The sequence below is a fragment of the Python bivittatus genome, unplaced genomic scaffold, assembly GCF_059951505.1.
Source record: "Python bivittatus isolate LINGU-HERP-01145 unplaced genomic scaffold, Pbiv_v1 ctg000980_np1212, whole genome shotgun sequence".
In the NCBI taxonomy this organism is placed as follows: Eukaryota; Metazoa; Chordata; class Lepidosauria; order Squamata; family Pythonidae; genus Python; species Python bivittatus.
The window spans coordinates 25,152,223-25,177,301 of NW_028277125.1; the positions used below are offsets into that span (position 1 = coordinate 25,152,223).

General features: G+C 38.0%; 1 protein-coding gene across 3 annotated transcripts in view; it reads right to left on the reverse strand.

Moving 5' to 3' along the window:
* AGTR1 (angiotensin II receptor type 1) overlaps nucleotides 1–20,286 on the reverse strand; it is a 45,255-nt gene extending 24,969 nt beyond the window's left edge. Inside the window, exons 1-2 of one of the 3 annotated variants that reach the window (XM_088131725.1) lie at nucleotides 19,969–20,286; nucleotides 4,446–4,504 (exon numbers count right to left, since the gene is read on the reverse strand). The gene's annotated coding sequence lies outside the window, so the exon portion shown is untranslated. Of the gene's footprint in view, nucleotides 1–4,445; nucleotides 4,505–19,869 lie in introns of all 3 variants that reach the window. The other 2 variants (XM_088131726.1, XM_007428326.4) reach the window with 2 other exon arrangements.
* Between the last annotated feature and the right edge of the window lie 4,793 nt (nucleotides 20,287–25,079).

Below are 25,079 nucleotides of genomic sequence, written 5' to 3' on the forward strand. Positions count from 1 at the left end.
CTGAAGCTTTTATAGCAATTTCATTAATGTTGTTAACATGCCGTCTCTGGAAACTGATTTCAAGAACACATTTCCTGATATTATTCTTTTTTACCTGAATTTTTCTGATCAATGTTATTTTAAAACGTATTTTTTCTTATGTGAAATACTATTTTATGCATCACCTTCATTGTGCTTTTCAGCTGAACATCACAAACCAATATTAGATCTGTATTTATGTGTGGAAGGGCTTGTGGATTTTTGATCAAAGAGAGATTTATCTTAATTCTGCCCAGTGCTGCCACTCATGGTGTAAAAGAATCATGATGAATCTCATAAATCTACCCCTAAAGGGATTCACATATTTTCCACAATCCAGTGCTGAGAGTATAGTCAGCCCATCTGAACATTCTATACTCCATGGACCTAAACTCTCTTTCCAGCCTTCATTGTATAATGGACTCTCTAGCGTCATAAGGACTAAGTGGCCCAACATACTAGTCTAGCTAAAGTGGGACTGAGTAGTTTGTCATGTAGCCATTGTATGAATACGTTGTGTGAGCATATTATCTTAAGCGGTAATATGGCTTGTTTGGGTGCATGTTGTGAGCACAACTGTTTTTAGTTAATTTGCATTTAGATTCAGCAGTTCTGTGGATCCACCAATTAAACTTACACAAAACTGAACTACAGTGCTCTGGTTGTGATTACAAATGAGATGTTCTGTGAAATTCCTTAAATTTTAGATTATGCTTTACATTAATAGACAATACGGATCTCCATTTCTACATAGCAGAAGCAGGTATGTAACACTTAGAGAGCATTGCCCTTCCTAAGATCAAACCCAAAACACAGATGAGATATGTCAATGACACATTTGTCATCCTAAAAAAATGAAAGCCAAATTGAAAATGCTCCTTAAAATCTTAATTCCACATACCCAGGGATCAGATTCACTATGGAAATGGAAATGGAACCACCACAATAATACTCCTATGCATAAGGAATACATCAGAACACGCCAGCAGATTACACCAACCACTTGTGAAAATCAAAAACTATACAATCCAGGAAGAAAGAACCAATTTCATATACAGAATCAACTGTTCAGGTTGCAGCCATAACCACATAGAACTGACAAGACACTAACTATATCAAATAATCCAAGAACACAAAAGTGAACTAAGACCAGATGTACCTAACAGCCACCTTTGTCCTCACAATGAACCCACATTGTCAATGAAAAATACAGAAATAATTGACCATGCAAACAGCAGAAAAGTCAGAGAATTCCTAGAAGCATGGCATTCAGATCAATGAGCCATCAACAGATTGATGGAACTAGATATGATTTACTATTTCATCAGGTGCCTAATTCAAACCATACACAGCAGACTGATTGGGTGGACCAACCAGAATAAAGCTAACACTATTCCCAACCACCAATCAACTGATACTTCCCAGAAGCATCTCAAGCAGTTTACAATCTATGGGGAATTCAATTCATTCGGTCAAGAGAAAGAAAAAGGGCAAGTTGAAAGAAAGGTGGAGAAGGGATTTCCAAAACTGATTCACTTCAGTGCAGCATACAATGTGCAGCAGAAAAATAGAAATACAGATAAGTGGCATTAAGATTTCTTGCCACAGAGAAGAAGCATACAAATTTTAAGGCATTAAAGCCATCTTGTTGCAGCAAAGAAAGCATAGATTTACAGAGTCAGCATTAAAGGTCCTTGCTACAGCAAAGAAAGGGAGACATTATTTAGTTCTATAATGAATTTCAGTTTCCTGAATTAGGCAAAATAATCATCTGCATAAATTATCTTAATGTACATAATTTCTTCCAGTTATGTTGTAATGAATTCAGCCAATTTTCTGAAGACTTAAGCAAGCATACTTAGAAAATGAAGTCCATTACCCACACACTTTGAAGTACATCTTTGTAACTATTATGGTTAGAATCTTGGTGGTTTTTTAAGCTTTATTTTATAAAGTGGAAATTAAAAATAATTATTAACATTCTGCACTGAAATGCACACATTCTTTTTTTCCAGTTGTTAAGTTTTTTTGCACTTCTGTAGAACTTGGTTTTCTTCCACATTTGTTAATAGTTCCTGGTTGGAGGATGAAATTACAATTAATATACCATATGAAAATACCACTCTTGATTTTAAGTAACCTAGATAAACAAGCACCATATTTCATAGACCTTTGATCAAACTAGATTTTATCATTCTTGCATTTTCTCATGTTTTCATGCAGCTGTTTTAAATACTGTATTATTTAACTTCTCAAACTGCAGTTCAAAACCTTTTTCCTTTTTGCAGTTGCACTGTTAACACCCATTTCCTTAAAAGTTATTAATTTTACTAGCAAAAATATAAAATAATTCTTCTGAATCAGCAACTGAAAGGCCAAAAGAAAGCACAAGCATAAATACCTTTTCTGATTTCATCTACAGTGATATGAGTTATGTGCAATTCTACTGAAAACTGACCTAAATAAATGATAAAACCTACATAAAGTGTTGCAATTTCATATTTCTTCCCTTGTATATAGCCTTTCAAACATATAAACATATCTGAATAAGGTTGTAATGCTACATTCATATACCTAGGTGTAAGCCCTACTAAAGTAATTGTAGTTAGTTCTTAGTACGAGATTATTTCAACCCTACTTCAGGGGAAAGGTGAAGTTTGGACAAAATATACATAGATCAAGGTTACAGTTTTTATTTTTAATTTCATATCCCACTGTTTTGCTTATAATTGTTCCTGGGAAGATGCTTCAGAAACCATAGGATAGATTGAATGTCCCACTGCAGGGAGAGATGCTGCTGCAACCTCAAAGGGGAAAATCTTCAGCCATTGTGGAGTCTTCTGCACCCTGTACCTTTCCAGTGTTAGAGCTCCAAAATTGGAACAGGAGGAGGGAAGTAATGGTGCTACCAAGGTTGAGAAGGCTCTGGGCAAAAGACTAGGTTTCTCACGCTCCTGGAGACCCCAGCACTCCCCTCTGTTTTTTTCTCCCTCCTCCCTTGATATATGTAGCACTTTGCTATTTCTCTCCTGTACTCCTTAACAAGAACTCATGTCTTTTCTTTCTTGTTCCCTGACATATAAAAGGGTTGGAGGCACTGCAGAAGAAAACTGCAATCCAACATCTTCATTTCTCCTGTCAGTCTTTAGGATGGGAAAGTTCAGGTCAGGCCTTCCCGTGCATATTGTGGTAAGCAGTAGCATCATCACTAGGGAAAGTAAGTATGTTGTGTACCCAAAAGGGTTTTGGATACATCAGACTGAAACACGCTTCTCCTCCCCAATAAACTACTCAGCTTTCTAACTGAGATAAATTAATTTATTCCCTGATTTCAGAGAGAGAGAATTTGTTAAATACAAACAAATCACAAAAAGGCAAAAGTCAGGAAAAGCAGAACATCCCTGCAGAACATTTATTCTTCCAATCAATTTCCTTTACTACCCACACATTTTTATGGGATTGGAAATGGATTGGCATGAGGATGACCTGAGAATTTTGGCAAAGGATAGCACATAAAAAGTGCTTATAAACTCCAGAGTGGGGAGCAGTGACATGTTTTACAGTAGGTCAAATGTACTATAAAACAAAATATAGATACTGCATTAAAATGGTTTTCTAAGAACTGTATTTTCATCTATAAACACTGATGACCACTGGAAAATTGAGTAAATACTGAGCTTTCATGATAAGAGGCGTTCATTAAAAACAAAAGTCAAGACAACGTAATGAACATCTGTGCTGCATAACTACGTGAACTCTAAGCTCAAAACAATTTAAAAATGGCACCAGGTAGTGAAATGACTGATAAAGAAAACATGCACACATGTTAGATGTTCTCTAGGTCTATGTGAAATGGCTTGTGTGTTGCTTCAATGTGGTGCTTTGCACTGTGAAGCCAACACAGTTATCCCTAACAAGGGACATAGTTTGCCTCAGCAACATCAAGAGGTGGCATGATTTGTCTTGACAAGTTGCTTTCTGTTGTCTCACAGCATTGTCCCTACATTTCAGATAGCTAGAAGAGACTTCTCTATACATACAATGTGTATGATGAAGTTCTACTCCATTGTGTGGCTACAGGGCAGGGGATCAAATGAAAACAGAGATAATTTTGCAGGGCTTCTTTCCTACAGCAGAAGGAGAGGCTTCTCTCTTTCCAGTTCACATGATATACAGTATATAATTGGGAAGAGTTACTTTAACACTCCTCCTGCAAATATTTTGAGCTAAAACAACTCCCCGCCACAACTGCTGAATGTATTATGGGGTTCACATGACATATTCCCTGCTTGATTCAGTTATGTGTGACATCTCAACAGGGCTGCTGGCAAGTATGTTTGTCCCTTCACACACAAAGTAAGAATGGAGTGATTTACCCTTTGGATCAACAGAGCATGGAGGAAAAAGCCACAAATTCATCCTCTTACCTCTACTTCTTTTCCTCTAGTTTGGTTCTAATATTACAAAGAATTGGATGGAGAAGAATCTGCAAAAATAGAAGCAGTGGATAAGGGAAGTTATCCGCTTCTTATGTGAAGAAGATTCCCAATGTGGCACTATTTATAGCCCATTTTGCATGATATGCTTAAGAGAGTCAAAAGTGAGGTTAGCACATCTTGGAAACACAAAAACCCAATCAGTACTAGGACAGAAAAGGGATAACTTTACTCTGTGTTTGAATTAAATCATCCTTCCTTAAACAGTGATATTATCTGAACAAGAAATAATCTTAACATAGGATTAACCTGTCATTTGGCTGCTGGACACAGAATCCTGAGCCCACAAAAATGTGGGAAAAGTATAAAATGGAGTAGAAAAGAGATGGAAGGAATATATGTCTCCTCTGAAATCCAGCCATGGTGGCTTTAACCCTATGAAGCCTCTGCACATTCTTATTTTGTATTTTACATATTAAAAATGACAGCCAGTCAGCTTTCACAAAAGAGTCCGAATACCAGTGAAAATGGTTGTTTCTGGTATAATAAGGGCAGCTTTCTGTTTCCCTGATTGTCTGTCACTGCTTTACCAGACAAGTCTTTTAAAGTAACAGATTGGATTAGGCATGCCATCCAAACTGAGCCAAGAGTAATTGAAGCAAATGCACATTAATCATTGTTGCTTAGCTTATAGAACATATTTCAAGTCTCCCAGTGACCATAGTGGGCTGTTATATCACTTTGGATTAAAGGACAGAATGCTGCCTCTTGGATGTTTGGAGAGAGGACAGATAAAAATAAAATGTATAAAAAGACTGCCCCCCAATTTATTCCACACATTAATGCAACATCTGTATTTTCAATTTTTCCATATGGTACTCTACATATGCTTATGCACATCATCCATTCTCATGAGCTGCTAACACAGGGATAGGCAGCACGTGCCTCTCCAGAAATTATTAGACTGTGACTCCCATCATCCCCAATATTGTCTAAGGCGATAGGCATAATGATTTCATTATGGAATGCTATGTAATAGGGTGGGAGCATTTTGTGCAGCAAAATATGCTACTGTGCCCTGTGCAGAAAACAGAGTGGTATTTAAGGAAGCATGGCACTTGAGAAAACAAGATGGTACATAATTAAGACCTACTTCATTTTTAGTGCTGATAGCAGGGATATCTGCAGGGTGGCTCAAAAAAGTCAAGGTGATGTGTGCCACTGAGTGAATGAAACCTCACCTCTTTTTACGTGCACAACATGTTACACACATTAAAAGGGGGTGGGGCTTCAATCACACAGTTATGCCCAATTTCTTGACTTCTTGACCCCCCTCCCCCATGGATGCTCGCTGGTGGATAGTAATTTTATTGTTGTATAGCTGAATATATAACATATTTATAACTATTTATAAATTTATAGTTATAACCATTGTTTTGTACATCACTGGACTTCTTTAAGAAGTCAAGTAGTAAGTTTTGAGAGCTAGGTATCATGAACTCAACAGGGATAAACATGTATAGGATAGGACTGCGTATACGCTACAAAGTATACAAAGTATACAAAGTATACAAAGTATACACTACAATCACACTTCAGAAGGATTCCAGTTCTGTCTGTAGAAAGAGAAAGCAAATTCATAAAGCAAGAAAGCATTCATGCTGCAATGGCATTCTATGGTCAACAATTAAAAGTTCGACTTTCTGCTACAGTAAATCATGTATGATTAACGGAATGAAATTGTGTATTGTGTTATGTAATTTTCTCCACCAAGATCGATTACATTGTAGGAAATAAAATTGATATTATACATGGCTAAATTGTAGCTATATAATTTGGTATACTTTAAACTTTTGAATTTCATATGGTTTTTTTTTTTTGGTTTGTGTTATCATGCCCTTGAGCATGAAACTGAGCAAACTCAGGGAGGCAGTGAAGGACAGGAAGGCCTGGCGCAATATGGTTCATGGGGTCACGAAGAGTCGGACACGACTTAATGACTAAACAACAACAATCATGCCCCACTTTGGGATCACTTCTAATGAAAAGTAAGCTAAAGCAGTTACAAATAAAATTCTAACATTAGAAGATATTTATAATATTGCAAAACAGTCCTTCGACATTCTTTCTCCCATCAGGTCCTGAATAAAAAGAGATGGTTAAGATGTATATGCAAGTTGAACTTCCTAGTAACTTTAGCATTATTACATATGACAACGACACTGTTGGAGGGACCTTACTTAAATATATTTTCTAAAAATGATAAAAAGGCTGCTTAAAAGTGCCTGAAGCAGAAAGATTAAAAAAAAAAAAAAAGAGCAGCAGAATCAGCATGGGGCTTCTTAATGGGTCCTTTGTTATGGTCCTAGAATTAGGTAAAAAATTAGAGGGTGGAGTGAAACATTCAAGTTATATAGAAATATAAATAGGTTGAGGTGAACTAGCTGGAGACAAACCTCCTGAGGTCTACACCAGCAGAGGGCAGAGGTGTGGCAACAAAGGACAAGGTTGGCTCAGTGGTGGTGTCTCATCTTTTATGGAGTAGCTTTCAGAGAGGTAAGAGTAATACAGGTGTGTTTATAACTCTAAAAACAGATTACATTTAGTCACTTTGTTCTGTTTTTCCTCTCAGAGGCTTTTAATAGCCAACTTTATTGCTTTTGCCTTGTAGTTCAAACTCTTTAAACTTTTACCTACATCTCTCTGAAGACTTTCTGCTCTCACCCTGCTGTGATTGGATGATAAATAATTTTCTAAAAATAAATGTAAGCCATTTGCATTAAAGTAAGGGAACAAGCAGTCAAGAAACACCCCACAGACTAGCAGTTGGTAAGGCAGCCACAAAAGTCTTGGAAAGGATATTCAGATGCCATGATGTGTCTATAACTACAAAGATCAGAATCGTGCAAGCCATGGTATTCCCCATGACATTCTATGGAACAGAAAGTTGGACTTTGAAGAAGCAGGATAGGAAGAGTATTGATGCTTTTGAACTTTGGTGTTGGAGAGGACTTCTGAGAATACTGTGGACACCAAAAAAAAAAAAAAAATTGAACAAATCAACCCAGAGTTCTCACTCGAGGCACAAATGACCAGGATCAAATTATCCTACTTTGGACACATTATGGAAAGACCTAGCTTTCTGGAGAAGGCTCTAATGCTGGGAAAAGTAGAAGGAAAAAGAAGAAGAAGAGGACAACCAGCAGCAAGGTGGATGGATTGAGTTACAGTGGCAATGAATGTACCATTAGAAGAGCTGAAAGGGATAGATTGTCATGAAGAAAATCTACTGTATGTCATCACTAAGAGTCGACAATGACTTGATGGCACATAACCAATCAATCAATCATGGTGTGAAGGTGCTGGAAGATGAAGAAATCCCCCCAGTTTGGGTGAAAGTATCTGATGAAATTTCTTTTTCACCTGATTTTGGACCAAGCCTCCTTCATCCTGCAGCTTTCCATGCTTCATCCTACCATCTCACATTGCAGCAGCAAAGAAATAAATAGGAAGTGTATTTGAAACATATTTCCCTTCATAGTAATTTCAGATCCAACTCTTCAAGAATTATGAGAACAAGATTGAATGCCACCAACTTTTTCCCATGCATGCCATTGGTTGAGATGATATGGATTGTGGATCTTGGCTCCACTCCAAAAAAAGTTAATAACACTAATTCCCATTGCAATTAAAAGAGAATAAGTTGGACCTGTAAAAATGTTTATTCAAGATACTACATTCTATCTTCCCCATTAGTTCATCAACATTTGGTGGTCATTCAGCATGGTCAATTCTTGAACTTCTCTTGACATTTTTTCCATCTGGGTCCATGCTTGCTTCTATCTTCTTCTACATTACTTTTAAGATATGCAAGAAGCATTGTAATGAAACAGTGATGTAACTGGTGGGGAATTGCAGTAATTAAATAGAATATGGGTGTGTGAGGCCTAGTGGTTATTTAATGGATGTTACTGCAGCTTTGGTTTAACACACAAACCTGCCCAAAACTGTATAATCCAGTGTTACTTTGCCACCAAATTGCAGCAGTACAAGCTTGAGAGGTTTCAGGACTGGCAAAAATGAGGCAAGAAATCAAATGTGGATGATAAGTGACAGGTGTCTCACTTGTTTTTGGATGCTTCCTCTCCTTGCTGAAACTCTTTTAGCTATTCTGAAACCTACTGAACTTGTGTATGGATGATGCTATTTTGTTGACTATATAAGGATCCAGTGATGGTTTCCCAAGGATGGATAAGCAAAAGAAAACATTTCAACTTGCTTTATTGCTACAAGATTGTCTTGGCTGCTATTAAAGTTGGAATAATTTTCTATTGAGATTAATAAACAAACAAAAATACCAACATTCATGGGACACTTTAAAGATAAATTTATTATAACTTAATAATGAATCAGTCGGAGCCAAAAATGCTTTCTGCAAAAGAAGTCATGATGGCTAGTGACCTTAACTTGCTCTTCTCTTTACTCAAGTGCAGTTTGGAGCGCATGAGCATTTTTAACAACCCCCCACCCCCACAATAATGTGGGCCTTTGATTAAGTATTTCCCTTGAAATTGTTCCTTCCTTCTACTAGCCATATGGAACAAAAAGAATTTATTAAACTGAAGGGTGACAGAAACTATTTAAATAATATTTCACACAGAAATACAGGCACTGTGAATGTGTTGATATTATTCCTTCTCTCTGGGGCTGACAGAAAGCCTGACTCAGATTGGGAAGAAGAAAAATGCAGAAATTGAAAGCTTTTCAGTCTTTCCCAAGAAAACTGGAGCTCCAATACACATAGGAAAACTCAAATGATCACATTCCTTAAATTAGAGTTTATAAAATTGGGCCCATCATCTTTGGTACCACAAAACCCTTGGATTTCTGTTGCAGCCACTCCATCAAACCAAATTAGATCACTCATCATTACCATTGACATATACTGAATATTTAATATACTTCCATTAAGCATTCTAAATAACTTTAGCTTATTTTGACTAATTTACTTCAGTCATAATTTGCTATTGATAATTAAGCCTTTTGCAATTTATCATTTTACAATCCCAGGGATATGGTACAAAATTCTAGTTCCTTATATATTGAAATAGAAAATGACAAATTATAAATAATAAGTCTAATAAATGATCAGCAATAAATTGCACATTACTTTCTGCTAGTGAATAGTGAATATACAGTACGTAGTTTTAAACCAACATTCCAGATTTGGAATTAGCTAAACTAAAAACAGCATTGAAGAGTATAGTCACATTCTTCTTATGGTTCTTTATCTTTTAGCCAAACTTGAAGAATACTTCAAATAGAGCTGGGATGGGAAAGCGATGGCTTTCCTCCAGATATTGTTGAATTAGAACAATCTGACTAAAATCTGATTCAGAGAGAGAACAGTGCATTCATGCGTTGGATCAGGAGCAGACTCAAGTTGCTGGTTCTGCGTCCAATGGTACATGCCCAGTTTTGCCCTGTCCCAGAACATAGTCATCTGAAAAGGCTTTAGGACTATGTGCCGTCAGGACATTGGATTACATACGCCCCTAATGTTAAACAGGCAATCACACAGAGATGTGCTTTCCGATGTTTATGTAGAATGTATTGTTTTTTCAGGACATGACTGGCTAGGCATGTATCATCGAAAATGCATCCTTCCACCCAGCGCTGTTCCAGCTTCATACACAACTCTGTTTTCTGTTTGGGCGGAAGTGTTTTACTGTTTTGATAGTTGTTATATTGTGGGTGTTTTATTTGGTTTTTATGCTTTATTTAAATCACCAAGAGTCTCTGGATTGCAGTGGGGTAGAAATGAGGAAAATCATAAATCAGTAACTCTGGCAACCAGAGTGTGCAAACAAGGATACACTTTAAGAAAGCTTGGAAGTATAAGGCATGTTTCACAGATGTTGGATACCAGATGTTTGGATAATATAAGGTATTATCTTATGTGGACAGACTGTGCAGTCTACAATAAACCTTAGAATCTATGAAAATCTAATATATATTCCTACCAGATGTTAAGATAACACTACATATTATCCTAACATCTGTTTTTATGCAAACAAGAGAGTGTTATTTTATTGCAATTTAGCATCCTTGTACCATGCAAAACAAATGGATAAATGCAGGAGTCAGAGTATGGAAAGTGTGAAAATGGAGAGTAAAACCTTTTCTTCCTAAAGGCTCACTGTAATGACTGACATTTCACCTGACCAGATAATTAGTAAATTATCTGACCAACTGTTTAGTCAAATGCACATCTTCCCATTCAAGCATGTCTACTGTTTCACATTAGAAATAAAATTCCAGTTCGAGATTTTCTCTCTTAAATATCTCTAAGCTTTTCCTGGTGTGGTAGATGTTCACAGAATCCCAGTCCACTTTAGCTTTCTCTTTAGATATTGCCCCAACCTACATGAAGCTGGAGATGAGGATCAATAATGCATGTCTTCACTCTCCAGCATGCGGAATGGTCAGTAATTCTGACACAGTACTTAAACTTATAAAGAACACATAGCTTTTTAAATAATATTTGTCTGTCTGTCGGTCTCTGTCTCTGCGTCTTTCTATCGTCTAATCGCAGGTTTGAGATTCACTTTATATCTTCAGCTTTGCTGCACGAATTATCTGAATTTCTTCATTTTTGTCAACATGAAGCAGTCTGGCTTACAGTTTACAGCAGAAGGATTCATCTTTTTCAAACTAAAAGTAACATCTGGGTTTTGAATAGATTACAGGGAGGTCACTCCAACAAGTAACCTTGTCCAGGAAAAAGAGTTCATTGGTTTCACTTCATTTAAATTTCATTAGCTTTAGACTGAATTGTTAAATAACAATATATTCATTCTCTATATGTTTAATAATTTATTCCTTCTATCATACAGACATTAGAATTCAGTGACAAGTTCTGAAGGGGCTTTGGGGAATTTTGGGAAGACTGCTTATAGTCTTGCAGTCATAGGTTGAATACCCATATTTTCAAATTTATACTGTAATGACAACTAGAGAAATGGATCATGAAAAAACATGTTTCCTGCAAATTACAGCAGTTTTATTTGTTGCTGGAAGGAAAGTGTGATGTTTATAATCGCCACAATAACTAGTAGCAAGGAATTTCTGAACTGTCTAGTATTCCTGCTCAGATTCAAGTCCTACCTCATGTGAGTTCTAAAATGCTTTTAATTTAAACCAAAATGTATTTAGGGGTAATCTATTCTGCCACTGAGTCATAAAACACTTTCCGCATTTCTTGATGTTACTCATTTGCAAAGCAGAAAAGCAGTGAATTATCACAAATGATTATTATTAAAACAATGAATTGGGGAGGAGACATTGCATAACTGTACAATATAATTTATTAAGATAATAATAAAAGAGAATCCAAACTTTGGACTAGTTTTGCAAATGATAGAAAAAGTTTGAGAAGATCTCTGCAAATTATTCTCCCAAGAAAATAAAAATTGTAGTGAAAGAACTATTTTTGTCTCGTTTTGAATATGTTCTACATAGAAATTGAACAGTGGGCAAACATAAAATCCAGTACGATGGAGTCTTCAGTTAACATCTACCTTCCAAAGGTATTTGGAAATAACAAATTTTCCAAATACTTCCAAAAAGTATTTGGAAAATATTCCAAAAGAATATTTTCATATCCAAGTTAATGCAATACTGAAATTGAGATAATTTTTCTTTTTTTCTGTTTGCCTTAAAATTAAAGGGAAACTAATCTTGCTTGTTCTTTCCATCTGCACATCTGTGACATTCAAGAACAGGTTTCTTTCTTAAAATCACTTTGAACAACAAAGGATTGTGATTGACAAACCTGAAATGATTTCCTTCTCTACATTTTTTTTAACCTAAATTCTGAATTGTGTAAGAATCCATTGGTAATCTTGACTGGGATGATGTATGTTGTTGTCCAATGTAACCTCAGGCACCAGTTGGGGAAAATGTTGTGAATAAGGAGCAAAATAGTTACATCTGATTGCCCTTACTGGACTTTTGCTGATAAAGATTGACTGACGAAGCATTTTGGTTTTTTTTATTCAATAGATGAGATATGGGGTAGAGAGAGATTATGTTGTATTTAGAGATAGCAATAGCTATTTGCCTTTACTTGCTGGGATGAAGGGGGGGAGTTACTTCCTTCTTTTTCTTTTTCTTTTTCTTTTTCTTTTTCTTTTTCTTTTTCACACTTTTTCTTTTCTTTTGTATTTTTCTGTTTGTATTTTTTGTAGCCTGTATTGGCTTTTATTCTTTTATTCATTTATAATTCTTAATCAAATTATTTGAAAAAAAAAAAGGAAAATGCTGTGAATGGAGTCCAGAGAATATCTTGTTTAATTTTAAGGTGTTTTCCAAATGTCCTTCCACTATATACTTTATTCATGCATCCACTCTTTGCAATGCTGAATGAAAAATCTATTTTCCTTCCTTTCCACTTTAGTTTTAATCCTAGTGGTAGTTTAGGATGTGTGGTGGTTTTACAATTGTCTCAGAATTGTAGGTTTTATTGCCTTGGTTTGCTCTGATTGGTTTATAGAAATATAAATGAACCAACTAAATGTAATGTGGTATTTTTTGTAAAGGTCTATGCACTCCCTCTTGCAAAGAAGCCCTCTTATTAACCTGATCTATTACTGTGAGATTTCAGAAAGCTGAGTCAGGAGACCTTTATTCTATTAGGAACTGTTTCCTTTCTTCAAGCTCACTTCACATTCCATTCATCCCTTATAAAGAAATGAAATGTTAACATACATTAAATAGTTATCATGCCACACGCTAGAGGTCAAATGTTTAGAAATTATTTTCCTTTTCCAAAGAAAATGCTAGCAAGAACGTCCTCTCTCACAAGGAGAAAGCTGGGGAAACATGGACAGCTGGGAATTATTACCCAAACTTGTCTCATGTGCCTCAGAACATAATGTTCAATACTCACTCTGCTTCTTTTCCCCCATCCCAAAAAAATACTGGTGGAGCATGTACACTATTTGGCACAACCTTCTGAATCATTAAGCAGAGCTCCTAGTACTTTCTGTGTTTTATTTTGGGTGGAAGGGCAATATGCACCGTTGGGTATAGCTGCTTGAATGACCAATAGAACTAAGTCTTTTCTGAGCTGAATTAATGACTGCAAAAAGACATCCAGGTAGACTTCTTGGGAACGGTATAAAAAGAGACAGAATTGCTGTTATGGGGATAAAATGAATGGAGATCTCCCCATGTATGGAGGAGGAGAGGTGAGATATAAATCTAACAAATAAATAAAATAAACACAGTGGACTGAAGCCCACCAATAAAGCATTATTATTTTTATTTTTAAGGAAATTATGTGAAAACTACCAACAAAATGAGGATTTTTTTAAAACAACTCAGATAATATTGATTGGTTATGTATCATCAAATTGGTGTCGATTCTTAGCCACCACATAGATAGACCTCTTCCAAGACCTCAACAGATGATACAGGAAGCTATTTTTTCAGTGTTATTATTTGAGTTGTCATGTTTTCCACAAAATCAAAAGGATTTTGGCAAAAATAGAGAGCAGGACATTCCTCTAAGAGTAGTCACCCTGACAAATGTCTTACTTTTGTACCACTGTGTATTATCAGGCATCATCTCTGTTTTAGCCAATCTAATGCCTTAATGTGGCAAGAAAAATAGGCTGGGGGATTTATGAAATCCCTGTGTTCTAAAAAACGTAAAGACTTTCAGTCGATTAACAAGTGGTTTACAATATGCATAGTGGCCCTACCATTGTAGAAGGCAATAGAATACCATTCAAATTCAATTAAGATGTGCTAAATACAATGCTAACATATGATTGGTGTTATTCTTACCAGGACAATGTATGAGGAAGTAATAATGCTGTGTTTAAAATAGGGTTATGAAATCTGGATTACAAACATCCTGATGTCCACTACATGAAAAGAAAAAGTTACAGAAAGTTCTGACTCTTTGCTGCCATTTAGAAAAAGCCCAGACATTTACAGATCATTTAAGAGAAGTATCTCACAGCAATTCTGATTGTAAAATATGCAAGGAGGCTAGCAATGGAATATATACATCTAAAACAAGAAATGTGTGTTGAATCAAGTGTACTTAGCAATATTGTTTCAAAAAAAAAAGACAAATTCTTACACACATTCACTAGAGAGTTAACCACACAGATCTCCATGGGATTTGCTTCTTTCTAACATTGCTATGATAATAGTGGGAGATTAACAAGGTGGTGGGTTGTCAAAAATCTTCTGCCAATAATAATTCCTTCTGGGTTATGCCTTACTTTACAGATATAAATGATTTAGCACAAAACTATGGCTATTAGAAAACCACTGTAGACTTATCATCTGCCTATTCATCTAGCCATCTCATACCTTTTCAACCTGGTGTTCTTCGGTTGTGTTGGACTACAAATCTCGTAAGCACAGTAAAGAATTTTCATTCTCCTTCTCCCTTTCTTTCTCTGCAGTTCTCTGGGCAGCTAGCAGAGATTAAGGGCCTTTCTCCACTTGCATCTTGACATGGACATGGTCTGACAACATTTTTTCTGCTATGTTCTCATGATGTTACTTTCATCTCATCTTCAACCATACCTGAGACAGCTTAAAATCATCCATAACCATGCTATGTTAAAGTATTCCTCTTTAAGTGGACAATAAGCTGTGCAGTTTTGCAATGAGCACAGTCTAACACACTTCACAGATCATTTGGTCAGTGCTGCAGTCAGGTGAACTTTACAGGGAGGATCATTCTGGCACTTTCTGACCAAGTTAGACTTCTGTGGGCATGTTCCATAATCTATGGGTAGTATTTTCCAAGGTCATTCTGCTTTGAGTAGAGGAAATAGTGGGAGAGTAATGAATCAGACCAAACAGCAGCTGTGAGGGTGAGGGAGAGGCTGTATGTTAAAAAGAGAAAATAAGATGATAATTTCTCTGCTGCTTCCCAATGCAATTTTTCCTAGCACCTGTAAGCTATTTTTCAGGCAGTTTTTGAACAAAGATTTAGCACTCTTCTAGAATTCTACTCAAGTTGTATCTAAAAGGAGCCCAACCAGCATCTCTGCTTTGGCAGTGTTTTGCGGTTGATGAACAGGCTTCTTTTGGAGATGAGCTTAGCATTGTTCCAGAATAGCCTAAAGCCCTGTTTATGGGAATTCAATTATAAGCTCATAGTCATGATCTAGTTTAATGCACTCGCACAAAACACTTGCCCCAACCAGAATGAATGGTTGGTAGTTAAACATGCTGGTCTAGCCATCTTCAAAACTTATCTCCTCCCCAACACCATCCCATGTTACAGTAATATTGGTGGTTATTTTCCCATCGGATGGTTACATTTGGTGGGAATGGAGAAAAACATAGCTGGGGAATCCACCAATCTTTGTCATTAATCTGCACTATGCACCTTAAATAAATACGGCACCATTTGCTGGCATGCCTATAGCAGAAATAGGACTGTCAATAGACCCAGCAAGTTATAGTTTTCTAAAAACTCAAGGACAGGTGGGTAGCACTTTAGTTCAGCTGTCAGGAAGACTTATAATATAAACAAATTCATATTAATGCATCTATAAAATCTGCATACCAGTTTTAAACACAGCAATGAAAGGAACTTTGTAATAACAAGTCAGCCTAAAACTCAGGGCAGAAAAATAATCTAGAGAACTAAAACAGTATAAAATCAAAGTGAGCTAAAGGCATGGGAAAATATTTTTTTTTCTCTTGGAAATGGAAGATTTTTAGAATAGATGAGGCAAGCCTTCTGAGTAGGCTGTCTGAAAGATAATAAAATATTGCTGAACTTGCATCAGTTTCCTAAATCTTAGGCAGAGGTCTTTCCAGTAATCCAATTCTACCTGATCCTTTTAGTTAGTGATAATGCATGGGACATTCTGCGTACAAATGAACTAGTCCTTCTCTTTTTATTTGTAAAAGTTGGATTTTGAAAAAAAAGATAGGTGCAAAGTCAGTCAACAATGCAGTGTAATGGTTTGATGTTGTTTCTGTCTCTTCTGATGTTGATAGATTTCATCATTATAGTTCTTTAAGAAGCCAATTTATGAGATCATACAGACTACTAACTCAGTTTTGTGTACTTCACTGGTAGCAATTCTTAAACAGAGGTCTTCTCCAACCACTGCAAAGGCTTGAATTTGAGATCGTTTATATATAAGACATCTACTATTGATCTTCTCTTCCCCATAATGAAACCCATCATTAACCATTTTGATTTACTGATTTTCTGAAGCCCCAGATAAATTTCTACATGGGTTCAGGTTACAACATTTTTTTGCTCTGAAAGACAGACACAGATCTCATTCTGACAGTTCAGTTTTATCCATGATTATTGTGAAAGAAGCCCTAATTAGTTCAATAGGACTAGTTTAGGGTTATACCACACTTCCCTTACCTGGCATCTTTTGGAAGTGTAGGACTACAGCCCCCAGTCAACCAAGTCCATAAACATGCTGTGGATTAGGAGCAGTTTGGAAAAAGCTAGATGTCATCAGCATTATAACTTTTTTTCCAGGCACTCAAGACAGCTTTCATGGGGAACAACAACATTGGGAAGTAAGTTGAACTAAGGAAGTGTAACTGGTCCCAAATCCATTCCTATGGCTGTGATTGGAGTTGAACCTGACTCTCCCCAGTCCTGTTCCACACCTTACCTAGTGCACCACATTGGCTCTTGGTCTGAGGGTCTACAGCCTTAACTATTGCAGTGCTTAGCCAGAACAATGAGATAGCAAAGCAAGAATCTATTCTAATTTTAAGCTGGTGAATCAGGTCAGAATTATTTGCTATGATGTCACTAGGACAATAAAAGGAAGCCTCAAACAATTCTTAGCCCTGGAACCACCAGTGGGAGGGAAAAAGCTGATGGACAAAAATGTATCCTCTTTAACGTAGCTGACAGAGCTAGTGAGCCCAAAGGCCATAGTGTGGGGGTGGGGGGTGGGGAGAAAGAAAAACCCAAAACTCTACCTGGGAGGTGACTAGGTTCAGGGACACTGTCAATATGCCAAAACTGTGTTTCTGAGCCACCTGCTTCCCCCCAACTCATGACTCCTTAAGAAATAACAAAAGGGATCAAGTTTGGTTTGTATCCAATTGCAGAAGGAGATGAGAATTGGGTTGACTGTGTTTACTCCCCATTCAATTTCCCTTCTCCTCAGTGTCTGAGGCCTAGCACATGGCTGCTCTTCTCAAATGCCAGGGCTGTTCCTTGGTTCCTGTTTGAAGTTTCTTTGGTGGACTCTACACATTATGCAAGCTAAGGTGTCTCTGGTATTGCTCCTTCCAATCTTACATAATTCTTTTCCTATCTAGACTCTTGGGATGTTCACATGCATGCTTTCCACAGATGAAAAAGTGATCAACATTCCATTTGGGGAATTCCCACCATTTTCTCTGTCTTTATTTCCGAAGCATATTTTGCCCTTTTCAAATGTCAGTTTCTTATAGGGTCCCATAATTATACCCCAAAGGTCATGGAGCAAATCTTCCCAACGCTACTCACATAATAGCATTAATTTCAGTTGAAAGGCAGAGACAGAAAGGGATGGCTTTTAATCTTTCATGCACATTTTTCTGTACATATCCCAACCCAAGCAATATTTATTATGGTTGTTTTACACATAGCAAAGAATCTGTGTTCATTTTGATGTATTAGGCAGATTTTATGTAGGTGCGATTCACCCTTTACTTTTGTACAGTAATGGAAATGTCCACTTAGGTCCCATTCTGGTGACGTTTGACATGCGGAGTTGTTTTACCATTTTTCTTCCACATGGTTTCAAATATTGCCATTTGAAATGGCTATGTTGTGGGACCCAAGGTTAGTATAATCTTCAGTTTTTCTTAATCAGAGTTTTAAATATTTATTAGTGATTAATCCAGTACTGCACTTGCAATACAGTAAATGACAGATTCTTTCAGTTATTGTGACTCCAAAGACTATCAACTCCAACCTGCCTACCAAGATTGGACTGTTAAGAAATCACCCCTCATCTTACCAACATAAGCCAGCTTCTGTGTTCCACAGTACAGAGACACATATAGAACAGCCAAGTGTCGATAGAATTAACAGGTTTGGAAGAGTCAGAAGTAATAACAAGTAACTAAGTTAAACATATCCATGGAGCTTTCCAAATGCAAAGTACATTAAAGTACACATTCCTACTAGTTAAATGCTAAACTTTTATTTAAGCCAGGCTTTAATAATAATCAGGGGGACATGAAAGGCACTGAAGGTCATAGAATGGAGTGAGACTCTTTCCTAACCAGAATACTGTATGTGACTATGATCCTGTATATAGTTTGGCTATTTAAATGCCACTGAATTCAATGGACTTTAAACAGCCTAACCGAACCTAAAGAGCTTCCCCAGAATTGCAGTGTTTGGCTGAAATCCAGCACAGAGCCAATGCATTGAAGCCCCCAGAAATCAGTATCCATAAACTTTATCTTGTGAGAGAAAATCTAGAAAAACAAGGAGATAGTTAAGATACAATACTGGCAGGAAAATTATTTCAGGTGTTCAGAAAAGAATAGATTGTGAAATCAATTGTTTATTTTCTAGATCCAAATTATGGTTGAGAATGTCACCTCTTCCACTGGTTGCTGTGATAAGTTGGAAAATTGGCCACTTGTAATGGGCCTATAGCCTACCCTGTTAAGTGATGGTTTGGAGGTGCTGACAAGAAATACAAGAGGATTCATATGATGTGGCCAGAAGTGTACCAACACTCTAACTTTTGCACACAACTAAATCTGTGGCATTGTTTCAAGGAGCTAGCCTTGAAACAGCAGAACTCTCTTCATTGTGGGGCCCAGTTGCTAAATTATTGTTGTGAACTGATTAATGCAATTCCACTTTCAGTGTTCCCTGAACAGAGTGTACAACCTCCAAAAAAAGTGTTTGGAAAATGATATATATAGAAACAGATATATTTTGTATTGCACATCATCAGAGAAAGAGCTATCTTTGTAGCACTGTAAATAATAGTAAATCTTAATAATTTGGGAACATGAAGAGCATAAGAATACTTTATCCTAGCAACAATGAAATATCTTTAAACATCTTAGCAAGTTAAATACCTCCAAATTCTATAGATTTTAATGGAGGGGGTTAAGTATTCCACAGCTGTAATTCTTGGCTAACGTTCTGTAGCCCATTCAATAAGTTTACCCCAGTTCTATGAGATTCATAAATCAAGTTGCTGGAATTTAGCTGGAATTGTCTGATCTTTTAAGCAAAGAACAGGGAGGAGGAAATAACAATACCCCACCCCCAGTATTACTAACGCAACTGCACCTCGCAGGAGCAGCCAGCGCTCACCGCTGCTGCAACATCAGTATCCCTCAAGTCCTAGTTACTTAGACCTTTCCATCTTACCTGATCCTACAGATGTGGGCTCGGAGAAAAACCAAATGCACGGGTGTTATTAAGAAAGTTGGAGTTGCGCTAAAAAGAGCGGAGGGGAAAGAAACTTACAGGACAGCCTCCGCGCGTGTCTCGCAGGGCGAGGAGGCGGCCGCGGCGGTACACCTACGGGCTGGTGGAGCGTCCCCTCTTCTTGCTTAGTTCAGTCTCTCTGCCCGCTCCAAGCCCTTCTCTTCGCCTTCTGAGCGTGCTGGTGGTACTATTGCTAGAAGGCGGAGGCTGAGCTCAATCCAGTCCCCTGGGTAACTCGAAGAGAGTGTCATGAGACTTGGACCTGTCCGGTGTTAGTTCTGGATTTATAGCAAGGGACTCTGCCCGCTTGTTTCCCATCTAGCTCACTCCACCCGCCCCATTCCCTCCTGGGAGACCCCCTTTTGACCATCTCTCTTTCTTCCCGCCCCATTGCCCCTCCCAGCGCGTGATTCAGCCTGCCTTCCAACCTCCACGATCCTCTTCCCCGCCCCCGTCGTCCACCAGGCTCCCGTAATGAAATTGCGGCGTTGACGGACACGCGTGTGCCTCAGCTTCGCCTTCCCGGCGCCTGAGGGAAAGGTATCCATCAGCGCGCTGCCCTCCCGCGTCTCCTCGCCCTATGCGACTTCGTTTCTTTTCTGGTTCTCCCGCTTTTGGGTCGAGACAACTTTTCGCCCTGTTTCTTCAGAACTTAGAGGAGAAAGATGGAAATAAAGCTGGGAACGATCCCTCGGCCGGAGGAGGGTCCTTTGCAAAGTTTTGCGTTCTTTGACCGGCGGGGGAACTGAAGTTCCAGTGTGTTTTGCCTTTATCCGAGGGAGGCGGAAGGCTGAAGCGGCGGCGCTTTCTCCTCGGACGATTTCCAAAGAGCCGCCCGCCGACGGAAAGCGAGCAGCTTGTTCACATTTTCAAGGGCCTCCAGCAGGTCCTCATGGGAGCGATGACCTGAGGCACAGCTCAGTATGGTCTGGGCATTGCACCTCAAGTGTGTGAGTTGCAGAGCATTTCACACAGCCTCCCTCACTGGTTTCTGAAGTTCTTACATTGTGTGTGTGTGTGTGTGTGTGTGTTTGTGTGGGAGTGGGATGGGGATAACAGCTCAGCACCTTCTATTTTGCCTTTTATACTGTGCTCAAAACTTTTGTACAACGTCTTGGTAGTTCTCAGATCTGGACCCAGTAACTTCTAGATGTCTGGGACTTAAACACCCATTCTCTGCTATGGGCAGGAACCAATGTAAAGGGATTGTGACAGATGAGATCCAAAACATCTGGGGAATGCCAGGTTGCCTTCCCTGTCTCAACATCATCTTCAAATCAAATGCAAACGGCAGACAAGTGGGCAAAATGTATAACTTAACTGGACATTTCTTTTGATATGTTAGTTTAGTTTTGTTTTGCACTTTGTGGGGATTTAATTTGGGATTTGAACCCAGATCTCCTACTGGAATACACTGAGGCCTAATCCGTACAGTGCCTTGTGCCACTGCAGGCATGCCTCATCCTTCATGTCAAGAGCACGTGTCCATAAACTTCTACCAGTATCCCACTGCAGATTCATCCATAGGGTGGGTACTTGTGCTCCTCAGCAAAGTGGTGTTCCCCCTCATCCTGTTTCAAGTCACCGTATGCAGGCAATGAACACTGCATTGATGAGTGTTGGGGAGGTATGTCAGATGGCACTTCTGCTTCTCCCACTGGTCCTGCCGTATGCCATAGCACACCCTGGTCCTTTGCTGCTCTGTCTGCCCCTCCGTGTTCCCATGGCTGCACAGCCAAGTGGAGCTCTTCACACCAAGGCAATTCCTGTTTTGTGCAAGTCTCTATGTATTTTTATTCTCTTTTTTGAAAAAGGGCCCATCGGTCACAAAGTCAACTATTCGTTGCTTCTGTGAAACACCAAAGCCTCAGAACGTGCCCTACACTTTACCCGTACTTGGTCCTTTGGACCTTTTCTCATGTGGTTGCTTTAGATCCTGCTTTCCCAATCCTCTTATCTTGGGATGTTCATCAGGTACCTAGTTGCTGCTATGCCATACCCTTTGGCTTGGATTGAAAAAACAGACGGGGAGAGTCTGGACTTTTATCTGGGCAGCTTAAAGCACTTTGCTTGATTAGAACAGCACACACTAGCCACCTCCAGGAACACCAGCAGTCAAGAACCGGTCTGTGGGGTAAAATCCCTGAGTGGGGGCAGAAATGGCTTTAAGGAAAAGCAGAGCTGCTTGCACTGTGGAACAAAAGATGGGCAAGATTTCCTCACAGACAGCAGATGGCCACTATCACAGAAGTGGAGAAGCAACAATGTGGTCTTTGGTCAGCTGCAACTCCCTCCTTTTCACACAGTCCCACGAGGGTTAGTGTATGAGTGGTGGCTTCCCCTTCTACAGAGAACCCTATACAACTCTTCCTGTAGCCTTGTAAATTTCATCCAGACTTGCAGAGATGTATGTTCAAAGACTTTCCTCTTGAGATCATGCACAATGCGCCAGTCTGCAGCTAAAAAGAGTAGATGGCTGCTGGCAATAAGCAACCCCTTTCAGCCTGACTCCAGGACCAACTCCAGGACCAACCAAGAGGAGCTCAATTTCCTCAGCCCACCAATGTGCCCCAGCCTTACCAGCTGTGGTACATGAGAAGCCCAGAGTGCAAAGACAGTTGCCCTCTGGAAATTGGCAAGAACATGACAGAGGTGCACAGCCTCTATTGAAATCCTTTTGTAACAGCATGTAAAAGGCCGAGTAGTTCACAATGTGACTGGAAAACAGAGGACAGGGTTCACAGCAACTGGATAGTTCATGGGTGGATGCATTGAAAAGGGCAGTCGATTTCTAAGATTGATGGAGTTAAAGAGCCCCATTGGATCCTTGAGTGTGAAATATGGGAATATATATAATTATGTGTAAATGGAGAGAAGGATGTTCATACACCATTGTCAGCTCAACCAGACAATGACACAGGATAGAAAAAAGAAGAAAAGAGAGAGATCATGCTGATTGAGCATTGGAAAGTGTCAGCAATGATGGTAAGGGCATTCCTTCTGGCTTGAGCGTGCAACTCTGAATATTCATGAAATGAGGAACTTGATTATGATGTGGAAAACTGACACTAATGTATGTATGATTATGTATATTTATTCTAAATGCAATAATAAATGCTTCAAACTCTTAAATGAGCAGTTGACTGCACATTAAAACAGATGTTTAAAAAAGGGTTGCACACTGGTTATACAGCAGTCAGTGGGGCTGGAACCGTGACTGTCCGGGGAGAAGGGTTGCCAGTGAAGGAGGACCAATCAGGGTCCTTACAGTGATGTGGATAATAGAAGAGTGAACATGCAGTAAAGGCCTGATGTTGAGCCAGCAAGGTGAGAGATGACATGATTTATCATCAGCACTGGAAGCTAAGGATCTGCCCTGGGTGACAAACAGAACCTGCATTTGAGTCAACTTGTATCTCAGCTGCAGTGAAGAAACAGTAGGGTTGTGGAAGATCCTTTTAAAAGTAGTTGGCTGGTTGCTAAATGATTAGGTGCATCTCCAATGGTTTGGTGATTGATCTAATCAAGAAAATCAGGGTTTGTGGCATTCAGGCTAACAAAAATTATGCAATAAACTTTCATGTTTTATGCTCCATGTGCATTGGATGAAATGTGAACTGTAGTCCACAAGAACCTATGTCATAAGGTATGCTAGTCTCTAAGGCTGCACAAGATTCTAAGTTGAGAGCTTTTGCAGATGATCTGATGCTGGTTTTGGAAGATCCTTTAAAGGGGATTGAACTACTAATGAGAAAAATAAAAGAATTTGGTGCATTAGCTGGTTTTAAGATTAATAAACAGAAGACAAAGATGCTAACAAAAATATGAAGACACAAGATCAAACAGAATTGATTAACAAAATGGGTTTCACGATTGAGAAATAGTAACATATTTGGGTGACAAATATGAACTATATGTTATTTCAAAATAACTGTTAAGACATGGAAGTTAAAAAGGATATGTTAAGATGGGATGAATTACAATTGTTGTTGTTGGGGAGAATTTCTGTGATTAAGATGAATCTTTTGCTTAGAATGTTATTTTTGTTTCAGACAATACCTGTTTTGACAACTAATATACCAATTAAACAGTGGCAGAAAGATATATCTAAATTTATCTGGCAGGGGAAAAGGCCATGAGTCAAATATAAGGTGTTACAAGATGCTGAAGAGAAAGAAGGTTTGAGTTTATCTGATTTTAAATTATATTTTACAGCTTGCTGTTTACTTTGATTGAAAGAGTGAGTGATGCTGAGAAATAGAAGATTATTGGAGCTAGAACACAATTTGAAGTTTGGTGGCTTGGTTATTTATGGTATGATAAAGCTAAGGTTAATGTTGACTTTAAAAACCATTTTGTTAGACAGGCCATATTGAGAATATGGAATAGATATAAATGCAGATTGTGTCTGAAAATTCCTTTGAGGCTTTCACCACAAGAAGCATATTATAGAAGACAAATGATAACTAAATATAAATGGTTAACTTATGGTGATATATTAGAATTTTCCCAAGGAAAATTCAAAATGAAATCAGGAGATGATTTGACATTAGAAGGATATACGTGTCAATGGTTTTCCTATCTATAATTATTAGAAAGATTTAAAGTAGATAAAAGGAATTTTGGTTTTGAATATTCTAAGACTGAATTTGAAACAGAACTATGCACAAATGGTGCACATGTTATTGCTAAAATGTATAAACTTTTACTGAGATTTAAAACAGAAGAAGAAGTGAAAGAATGTATGATAAAATGGGCCAAAAATGGAGAATATATGGATGGAAAGACTGAAATTTACATTATGTTATAATCTTAAAAATAATTTTTATAAAATGATGTATTGTTGGTGCTTGTCACTGGAAAAAATTGTCTAAAATCTATAAAGGTACTTCGAATATATGTTGGAAATGTGAACAAGAGGGGACTTTTTATCATGCTTGGTAGACATGTAAAAAAGCTAAAAAAAAGATTGGATCCAAATACATACATTAATTCAGAAGATTTTATAGATTAATATACAATTGAAATCAGAGATGTTTCTTTTGGGACTGATTGATAAAGAACTGGAAAAAAACTCATGGAACTTTGTTCTTACACATGATAACAGCAGTGAGACTTTTATATGCGCAGAGATCGAAAGACAAGATATT